Genomic DNA, 9,769 nt, shown 5'->3' with positions numbered 1-9,769 from the left:
CTGAAGAACTCTTTTGCTCTTCAAAGCAGCCCACTCCACAGAGAGACATCTGGTAAATCCTGCATGAGTTAATTTCCTGCCACAGTCTCAAAAATACACACAAATGAAACCAGGTCCCTCCTGCTGGCAGCTTCTCTGCATGGGAGGAAATAACAAGCCTTGTCCTTGAAAGGTGATTCCTCCACGGGATATGGAATAGAGCTCCCTGTAGGACAGGGACTTGTCCCCATGTTAAGAGGTGGTACAATGACTGTCAATGAGCCTTTTAATGATGGACAAAATAAATTTGCTTTGGTGTATCGGTACCTGATGGAAATTGCAGAGATCTGGGCCAAAGCAAGAATGCTTGCTGGAGGTAGAAGGTGATCCAAAAAATTTGCTGTCCTTTTGCTCCACCCTCTGCAAGAGACCTTTGGAGAGGCTGGAGCTACACATTACACCCTCTGTCTGCTCTCAGCTAATTTGTGGAGGAATCACTCCCCCAGGGATTTGGGACACAACTCAACATGCCCAATCTGACCCAGTTAATACTCCTAATGGCTCCATGTCACCTCCTTAAAGAAAAATAAAAAGAATAATATCACCACACTTTCCAAGCAAAATATCTTGCAGTTAAGTATTAACAGACCTGAGCTTGTTACTGTAGAAGTGATAGTAGACCCATAAAGGCACTTCTGTTTCTACCCTCTAGATGCTAACGTCTGGCATGACCTATCAAAAGATCTTTGCAGATCTAAGCTTTCTCTGCAAGCTTCTTGTTTGTGATTTAACAGGATCCACAGCTAGTCCTATGAGATTCCCGGGGCAAATTGCCAGGGATTCAACATTTTAACAGATATATCAGACTAAGACATTTTTCTGCCACTCACATCTCAAACTTGGTACGCTTTGCTAGTAGGATGATGAAATTCAAATATGTAGAAGGATTTGGTCATTATGCTCTGATATAGACCATCATTTATACACACAACACTTTTTCCACAGAGAAAAGTGCCTGAATTCAATCAATTCTTGCAGCCCAGCAAGAAAGAGGACTGGGTCTTGTGGGTTGCCTCCATACAGGTCAGGGTTAAATTGATGGCATTGATGAAATGTAAATGGAAGATATTACATAAAAAAATTGCATAATGTTCCCAGATGTTTTCAATTTTCTGAGTACTTCTAAAAATAAAATGAACTTTTAATACTTAATCAACATAGTTATTCATTCTCTTTTACCCAAGATGAAATTTCCCATGAATTTTTTATGGATACACGTTAGTTATTGCCTTTGGCTTCCTGGTTCAGACACAGTTCTGCCCTCTGTTCCACTGATTGTGCAAATTATCCCCCACTGCATAGACTGGGTACACTTTCAAGTCCTTGAAAGCTCTTCAATTGATTTGGTTTAGCTAGACTTACTTCAGGAGAGGAATATTAGCAAGGAATGCATTAGCTACCTAATGGGAACATAGCACACCCCTTATTACCATCTGGTCATAGCCCTATGTAACCCCTTACCCCACAGTGGCACCCATCTCCCCCAGAGCCTGGAACAGCCTGGCAGCATGGGCAGGGTGGGATGTGGCTTATTGTGAATACCTGTCTACTGTGTATTTTTTTTCATATCGTCCTGCACTTGTAGATGCTGGTGGTAGAGACACTTTGAGCATTGTGAGATGAAGACTTAATCTGATGGTGCTCGGCTGGATTTGTCTTTGCAATTTCTCTTTTCGTCTTGTACCGACAAAAAAAAAATCCAGTGGAGGGAGAGGAAACCTTTAGGTGCAGTAAATCAGTGCAATTTTTTTTTACTCTAGACTTAAATGACTCTCTGATTTTTATTCCTACGTTTATTGCATAAAATTCAACAACACATATCCTTAAAGACGAGAATATGTTTTCTTGATATATCAGAGATGAAATCCCAGCCAATTTGTGCCCAAGGTTCTAGTGTAAATGCACAGGGTGCATCTTGGTGAAGAAATGATTCAAAAGGAAAAGGAGCACAGAAAAAGCTTGAGAATGCTTGCATGACCACTTCCTAAAAGCAAACTGCTGCAAACAACAGCCAAAGAAAATGACCAGGATGATATTGAACTGTCAGCCAGGGGTAACAGAGAGGACACTCAAGTGACATGTCAGATCCATGTAAAAATAAAAGCCTGTAGCTTCCAAATGTTTCTGTGAGTGCTTTAGCTTGTCATGCCACCTCACATCTCCAAGGAAATTATGAACCATCAGCAGGGAGGGTTTCACATCAGGGACAGGTGAAAAGCAGGAAAAGATGGGATTGGTATCAGTCCAAGCACAGCTACTGCTTGGCCCAGTACCAGCACCAGCCTCTCCTCAGTGCATCCCACACATAAAGCAGAAGATTGCCCAACAGCACCTTGTAGCCACAATCACAAAGCTGAAAGGCAATAGCCCATTATGTTGTTTTCAGCAGTGCTGCTACACACTCATACAGTGTTTAGCAAAGTGCCTTATGTGTCTTTTTCTGCCAGTGTTGGGAATCCATTTAGAACAAGCCATTGAGCTTTATTTTTATTTTACTTAATTTTTTTTCCAAATGCATTAAGATAAATATGTATATTAGCAGTCACTAGGGCAAACAGAAAATATTCATTTGCATTTATTGCAGGCAGTTAGAACCCTACCACACTTTACCTTTCAGAGAGGAAATTTCTCCTGTGATGAATTAATCTTTATGAGCTAGTTCTTATTTCCACCATTTCTTTGCAGCTTGGCTTTTTAAAAAAGAAAATGAGTGTTTATTGTTTTGTTACATGAATAGCATTTTCTGCTAACCACTATTTATAAAAGGGGTGACTGGTCCTCGGCTGAAGTACTCCCACTCAGAAACCTAAAAAGACCAGAATATTTACCTCTGTCATGTACTCAGCCCTAAACATTTCCACAGAATTTTCAGGAGCCCTTGAAGGGGAAACATTTTTGTAATGGCCAGTGCCGTCACCAGAAGCTATTACATTCTGAAATTAGCAACATGCTTTCTCCAGGTTGTTCCATTTGTTCTCAGTTCATGGAAACCACCAAACAAATTGATCTGGTCTGCCATCAAGCTCATTACAAAGGGTCATGGGAAGAACAGGAGAGTGAGCACAGGGTCCAAGAGGCTTTGGTGGGGTGTGCAGCCGTATTAATACATATCATCCACCTGCTGTAAGAACTGCAGTCGCCAAACAGCCATTACAGAAGTGTACTGAACCCCATCACCTCCCTCCTTTCTATTATCCTCTGCCTGTTATCACATGGAGAGTCTTTTAATTTCCAAACCTTATGCTCTTTCACTTTTCTGGCTTTTAAGGGGGCTCCTTTCCTTCCCTATCACAATTCTGCCAGTGCCAAGGCCACCTGGATAAGCTGCAGGGACCACTGGAGGCAACAAAAGGCCAGGCCATTCTATGGTTCTATGATTCTATGACTCTGAGGACAATTCTATGACTCTATTGGAACAATGCAGGTTGACCTCTTGGAGGGTACTGAGTCAGTAGCAGAAGGGTTATGACTTCCATGCCTTTGCTGCCTATCAGTTGAAAAGCCCATAGTATGAAAAGCCAATTAATTGATATTATTTAAAGACCGCTTTTCAGAGGAGTTCTTTTTTGGAGGGACTGAATCTCAACTCTGTGCTAAATTATGCACAAGAGTTAAGGGAGGTGAGAGTCAGAAATCCACTGGGTAATCATAATCACTGTGCAATTAGGTTTGATATCATAATAGAAGGTTACTCTCCTAGGGGTAATGCAGTGAGGGTGAACTTTAAAAGGCCAGATTTTAAAACTACGAGAAAAATGATTAACAGAAGGCTCAAGGGCATAGTGAAACTCTTTAACAACTTAGAGCAAATTTGTTCCTAGAGTAACTGCTCTGGCAGCCTCAGGAGTTGTACCAAGGGTGAGTTTGGCTAATGTAATCAATCCGGAGGCTATTTAAGAATCTGTTCTTAGAGGGGCAGATGGTGCTTGGACCTTTAAGCTGAAAATAAGAACAGGAAGAATGAAATTTGCACAGCTGAGCAGAGTTTACTGAAAATAAACATTCTTTTAAAAATTAGAAAGGATATCTGACTAAAGAGCAGAACAGAGGGTAGAGTAAATGCAGACAATCTAGAAGGGAAAGGGACATAGAAGTATAGGTCTATTAAAAAAAAAATCAAAGTATTTCTGATACAGTAGAAGAGAAAAAATTAAACCCCCAACCAGGCATATAATGAGTGAAACTTAGAAAGCACTGTTGTTATGTGACAGCTTTATTGTACCTAATTAACTCAAATATATGTATCTGCTGGAAGACACCATTCTCCATGGTTACTTGCTGTCAGATGTACTAAAGCACACATTTCTTCTGCACAGCCCTCTATCTTTGTGGGGAGAGGGGAGACTGAAATTTCAGAGGATGCTGAAGCAGGAATAAAACCGTGGCATGAGTTATTTGTATGGATGTAACTAAAGAGATTTCTTGTCTCTGCTGCTTTCTCCGGGAAAATAGAGAGTGAATTCAGCAATGACTTACTTTAACACTGTGGGAGGTGAACAGGACCTGAGGAAGGAGTTATACGGCCGCCGGTTTACCAGGGCAGTAAATCACCCGGACTAGACAATGCTCAGCCCAGCCTGTAGAGAAAACAAACCACACAATAGTGAACCTGTCAAACAAGGTGCCCCACTCACCTTATGGGGTGAAATTCCCTCCTGAAAACAAAGGAAAAGTTTCAGTGCTGACTCCCATTGTGCAACAACCGCAAGGGAAAACTCACTGGGAGCTACTGCAGGAGTGGTACCCCCCAACGCTTGTGGAAATGCTGCCCATCCAGGCAGTGCTCCCATTGCAGCAATACCAGCACTGCAGGGAAGGACACAGCATCTCTGGGGTAGATTCACACCCCAAAAGTGGTAGAGACACCCTGGCTGGGACAGGATCCCCCATGATCCCCCATCCCTTGAAACAACCACCATCCAGCTGGTGCCACACAGGACATGAGCACAAGGATCTCAGCATGGACAAAACCAAAAAGTTTATTTACCTTTTTTTTTTTTTAAAGTTTCCCAAAATGTCACCATTCTCTTCTTTCATGTTTATGCAGTCTTAAGCACAACAGGCCCTCGACCTCAGCTGTAGCCTCTAATGTCACCATAATGAAGGCAAATGAATGACGATAGGAAGAAAACCTACTTCAGTCACTGTAAGGAAATATTGTTACTTCAAAGCAATTCTTCATCTGAAAAGTTAATAAAATAGTACATAAAGGTGCCTTGGTAGATATAATTTACTTTGCTTTTCAAAATGCTTTTGATAAGGTGCCTTATAAAAGAATATTAATGGTAATGAGAATGATCTTACATTTATGGTGGTACCTCTCATTCAGATGAATCCAAAAGTGCTCTACAAAGTTTTTACTAACTGATTGTACAAATCAGGAGTCATATATATCCCCAAAGTGTTGCTAGATCTGGGAGAAGGCATGACAACTATTTAATTGCCTAGTATGCTGCTGTTCAATATTTTAGGGTAGGGTGTAAAAGCAAAAGCTACAACTATGTGCAATTAGATTAAATTTAGGCAGGTAAAAGCTACTTTCCAAAGCCGAGATTTGGCTGACAACCAAGCTCATCTTCTCTCTCTACCCTCACCCAAATGTTAAGGGATGCCTTAGGCTGAACAGACGAATGGCTCAGCTGGAAAAAGGCATCTTTTTCAGATTGCTCCCAGATAGGCAGACAGTGGCCATTTCAGGTTGCTCCTCAATATACAGTGGGATGTTTATGGGCACCTATACTTGGACATCTGACTCCAGAGAAGCACCATCTTCAAATTTTCCATAGGTTTTTTATCTATGTCCTTCAGCTTCATAAGGCAGCTGCCAATTCTGACAGCCACCAGCAGAGCATCTTCAGCTCTCATTAGTCTTTGGGAAGCAATCTCTGCTTCATTTCTGTGGTCAGTTTTGCTTTGAGGTGCATATCTGAAGCACTACTAATCCAGACCATTATAATCTTGAATACAGTTTCAGCCATAAGCATATTCTATTTAGAGAGTATCAGAATACTTAATTTAAAGGCATAAAATGTCTCATTTAATTGCCTGAAATCAAAGGTTTCATATTTTAATTAAGCTTTTAAGAGGACTTATTTCATTGCTCTGATTTTTTTTCTCCTCTCAGATATGAAAGTCATTAAAGAATATTTTTACTGATTAAGCAACAGTAAGAATAATTTCACCAAATGTTTTGTACAGTGTGGGTACTACCCCAGACCTGAACTTCCCACACTATCAGTGATCAGCAGACAAACACCACTCATTTATTGTACCTGGCTCAGTGAAAAAGGCTGCCTGAACTTCCAAGTCCTTTATTTCTTGTTACTTGTAAAAAAAGAAGATACCAGGAAAGCTGAATTATAGCTTCTCCCTAGACATGTATTCCTCCATGGTTAGGCTGCTTTGGCAGCTTTTCTACTCTCTCTGAAATAAGCAGCCTAAAACCAGATACATGACCAGTGTAAAATGAAAACCAGGAGCTCACAGATGGGGGTTGAAGAGGACCTTGAAGGTACTAAGATGTCCTAGTTGTGTAGGCAGAACGATTTCAGCTCAGCTGTAATACCCTTGGGCACACCTTTGAAATGTTCCATCCAGCCTCTGCCCGAGGCAGCACGCATCTCGTGTTTATCACCATCCTGTTGTACTTTTTTGCAGAGCTAAACAAAGGACAGGGTCCCTTCCTCGAGTATGACAGCTTGTCAGACTTTGCAGTACAATCCATATTTCATATCAAGAGTCCCCCTCAAATTCAAGTTATATAAATTATATATTGCTAGGTAAACATGACTTTCCTCTGCCAATTCTTTCAGGCCAAAGACAAAAGCCAAAACAAGAAAAATCTTGTGAGAACAGACATCCATGGCCAAGCTGTCAAAAACCTTCAACAAGGAACTGAATTGTCAACAGAGGTCCTCATTTCACAGGGTGCTTGATTCCTGCCTCAGTGCTTCCCTGTTCAAATTGCTGATGGATTTTTGCCCAGAATGATTCCATGTCTTTACATTGCAGCCTTTTATTTCCTATATGACTCTTCTCAGAGGTTATGAAGGTCCCATTTTTAGTACAGTCCTTTGGGAAAAAGAGAGAAGAACAATTCTTATGTGAAAACATGGCCCCACAGTCTGCCTCACAGCGCAGCAGGAGCCTCCCCGGCCCCCCTGCAGTACATTCACATTCCCATGGAGAAACTGTCTCACCCTCTACTTCCCACAGGCTCTGGAAAGCAAACCCCTTACTGTTAGGCAGTTTAATTTCAACTGTGAATAAGCATTCATGTACTTGTGGCCTATTCAAGGAGGTTCTTTAGGCAAAATAATGGTTTAAAACTTCTTTCTGCTGCCAGGGTGACATAAAGAGGCCTCAGCACACCCCAAGGCTGCTGTATATGCAACACAGTAATTTAAACTGCTGTCTCCTGCAAGGCTCATTGCGTGTGGTGCACACCTGGCCTCTCTAATCTGATCAACATTTAATGCTTTGTGTCTTTACAATGGGTTTTAGTCCCCTCAGTAAAGACATTCTTAATGCAGTGTGCCTGCAAGAGGCTCTCAAGTGCCTTGGAAACAAGGGACAGGGAGTTTTCCAAGCACATACAAAGCTAGCCACTGTCCCACACCTTCTGGATGTTCCCATGCTGGGAAGACAGAGTTGTAGGCTGCTGGAAATGGGGAAATAAGAAAGGAAGAGATGGGTGATAAGTCCCCTACTCCCCTACACCGATGCAAGGCACATTGACACCTCAGGTTTCAAGGTGCAGATCTGATCTCAGACACTCACTTTTGGAAGCCAGTGGCACTGCAGTCAGCAAGGGAACCTTTTTCTTGGGTACACAGTTGCTTGAAACATTGCTAGCCAGGTGCTGATTGCTACTGGCATTTGTCTTCCAGCAGCTGTCACAGCAGGCTCCTAGGGATGTGTGGGAAATGCCTTGCAATTATGTGCTTTATGACGCACCCCAGAGAAATATTTGGCCATATGTGTTTGCACAAGGGCACACATCCCATGTGCAAGAGGGTCCATGCTGGGTGCTATCAACATAACGAAATTGCTCTCCCTCTCTGACCTGTTTCTGATGCACCTGACAGCTCTCTTACACTGGTGGAAATGCCTGTCTTCTGCAAGATATTTATTTGTCTGATTTTCCCATGATTTGCATCTTGCTGCCTCCTGCCTTGGGTTATTCCTACAGCCAGATGAATCTCCCTTTCCTAGGGGCTGTATCTCAGCTCTTCTCTGAATTTCTGAGCGGACAGGGACTGGGTTTCCTGCCCACATTCTGTACCTGTGACTGACTCCCAGACACTGAGCACAAATGTGTTAGATGCAGTGTTAAATCACTTGCTGTTCTGGAAACTCACTCTGCTCTGGAGTCTAGGGGACAGTCTTCACGGAAGAGTTCATTTATTTTTGTCACTGCGTCCTCCTTTTCAGGGACCATCATCAAAAGGGCTGTGGGGAGAAAAGCTTTCACTATTCCCTGAGAAAAATATTTGTAGATAAAAAACAATTTTTTTTCCCATTAGACTTTTTGGGTTTTGTTTTGTTTTTTTCTTAATTGAGGTGGACCCATGTCCACTAGGGGTTTAAAATCTTTTTCAGATTTTGCCCTTGATGATAGATGAAAACCCCTTCTGAGCTGTTACCAAACCTGTCCCAGCAGGGTTGACAGAAAGACCAACAGGACAAGAGCTAACACCATTCCCTCTACACATGTGCTTTCACCACTTATGCCTAATCTTTAGGCTCTTTATTCCACAAGTCTGTTTGAATGCTTGAACCCCTAAATGTGTCAATGTACAGTAAAACGTTCTCTTTTTTTTTTTAGTTTTTATCATCCCAGGGGAAAGCAAAGGAAGATCTGACTGTGTCACAAGAACTGCTAAATTCCTGGACTCCTCACAGAAGCCTGGCTCTTGCTAGACCAGTAGTATGGCCTGCAATGATCCTGCAGTAAAGCCTGATGGATGGAAAGTGAGAGTCAGTAGAGTTCAGTCCTCTCATGAAAGCCAAACAAAACACTTCCCCACTTTCAGTATGCTTTGGTATTCTCTCTACATTAATCTGAGCTAATTTCTTATTTTAGCTGTGGTTGTTTTTTGGTTTTTTTTTGCTCCTTTGAAGGTCCTAGAAGGACCTCCTGTGGCTTTCACCAAGTGAATCAGAAAGTCACACTGTGGGACCTTGATGGTTTCTAGGAACCTCCCAATTAAAATGGCAAGCAGCTCCACAGTACTGTAACAGACAAATCAGACTGGTGCATACAAAGCCTCTAGTTTTGGGAACCAAAAGTACAATGGTTTAAGCTTTAAAACCTTCCCAGCTTTCCACTCACCCTCCCAACCAGCTGGAGTTAAGTGGTATACGCTTTATTATACAAGAAAACCAGGGACATTGTTTCACTTCTGAAGCCTCCTTACAGACTTAGGCAAAAATTGTTACTCATTTTAGGAGTTTTATAGCAGCTCAAGTCCTGGAGAATAACAACATTTAACTGATCTTAGTGATACAACATTATTTGTAGGGCTAATTCCACAGCCGTTATTTTTTTTCCTCAGGACAACGGAGGTAATTTTCCTAAAATTACATTGTTTCCTAAAACAGCTCTATTCAGCACCATACATCTACCTTCTGGCAGCATAGTTTAATTTACATTTAAATAATTTCCTGTTATAGTTGGAAAAGTAATTATACATAACACTAAACAATTTTCAAGGTTCAGCATTTAATT

The 9,769-nt window shown here is 41.7% G+C and overlaps 2 long non-coding RNA genes across 3 annotated transcripts; one reads left to right on the top strand and one right to left on the bottom strand.

The window, feature by feature from the left end:
• Positions 1–292: 292 nt before the first annotated feature.
• LOC116790441 lies at positions 293–3,390 on the bottom strand. The gene is made up of 3 exons (XR_004358357.1): positions 3,277–3,390; positions 2,650–2,729; positions 293–554 (listed from the first exon to the last, which is right to left on the bottom strand). It is a non-coding gene; the product is annotated as an uncharacterized LOC116790441 (long non-coding RNA).
• A 102-nt stretch (positions 3,391–3,492) lies between these two features.
• Positions 3,493–9,073, top strand: LOC116790396. 2 transcript variants are annotated; one of them, XR_004358336.1, is made up of 4 exons: positions 3,493–3,659; positions 5,087–5,185; positions 6,852–6,966; positions 8,867–9,073. It is a non-coding gene; the product is annotated as an uncharacterized LOC116790396 (long non-coding RNA). The 2 variants fall into 2 exon arrangements; XR_004358337.1 differs by lacking the exon at positions 3,493–3,659 and adding an exon at positions 3,739–3,897.
• The last annotated feature ends 696 nt before the right edge of the window (positions 9,074–9,769 follow it).

Source organism: Chiroxiphia lanceolata, chromosome 8 (assembly GCF_009829145.1).
Source record: "Chiroxiphia lanceolata isolate bChiLan1 chromosome 8, bChiLan1.pri, whole genome shotgun sequence".
NCBI classification, from domain to species: domain Eukaryota; kingdom Metazoa; phylum Chordata; class Aves; order Passeriformes; family Pipridae; genus Chiroxiphia; species Chiroxiphia lanceolata.
Note: the sequence above shows the minus strand (reverse complement) of the source record. Positions and strands in the feature narration are given on the sequence as shown.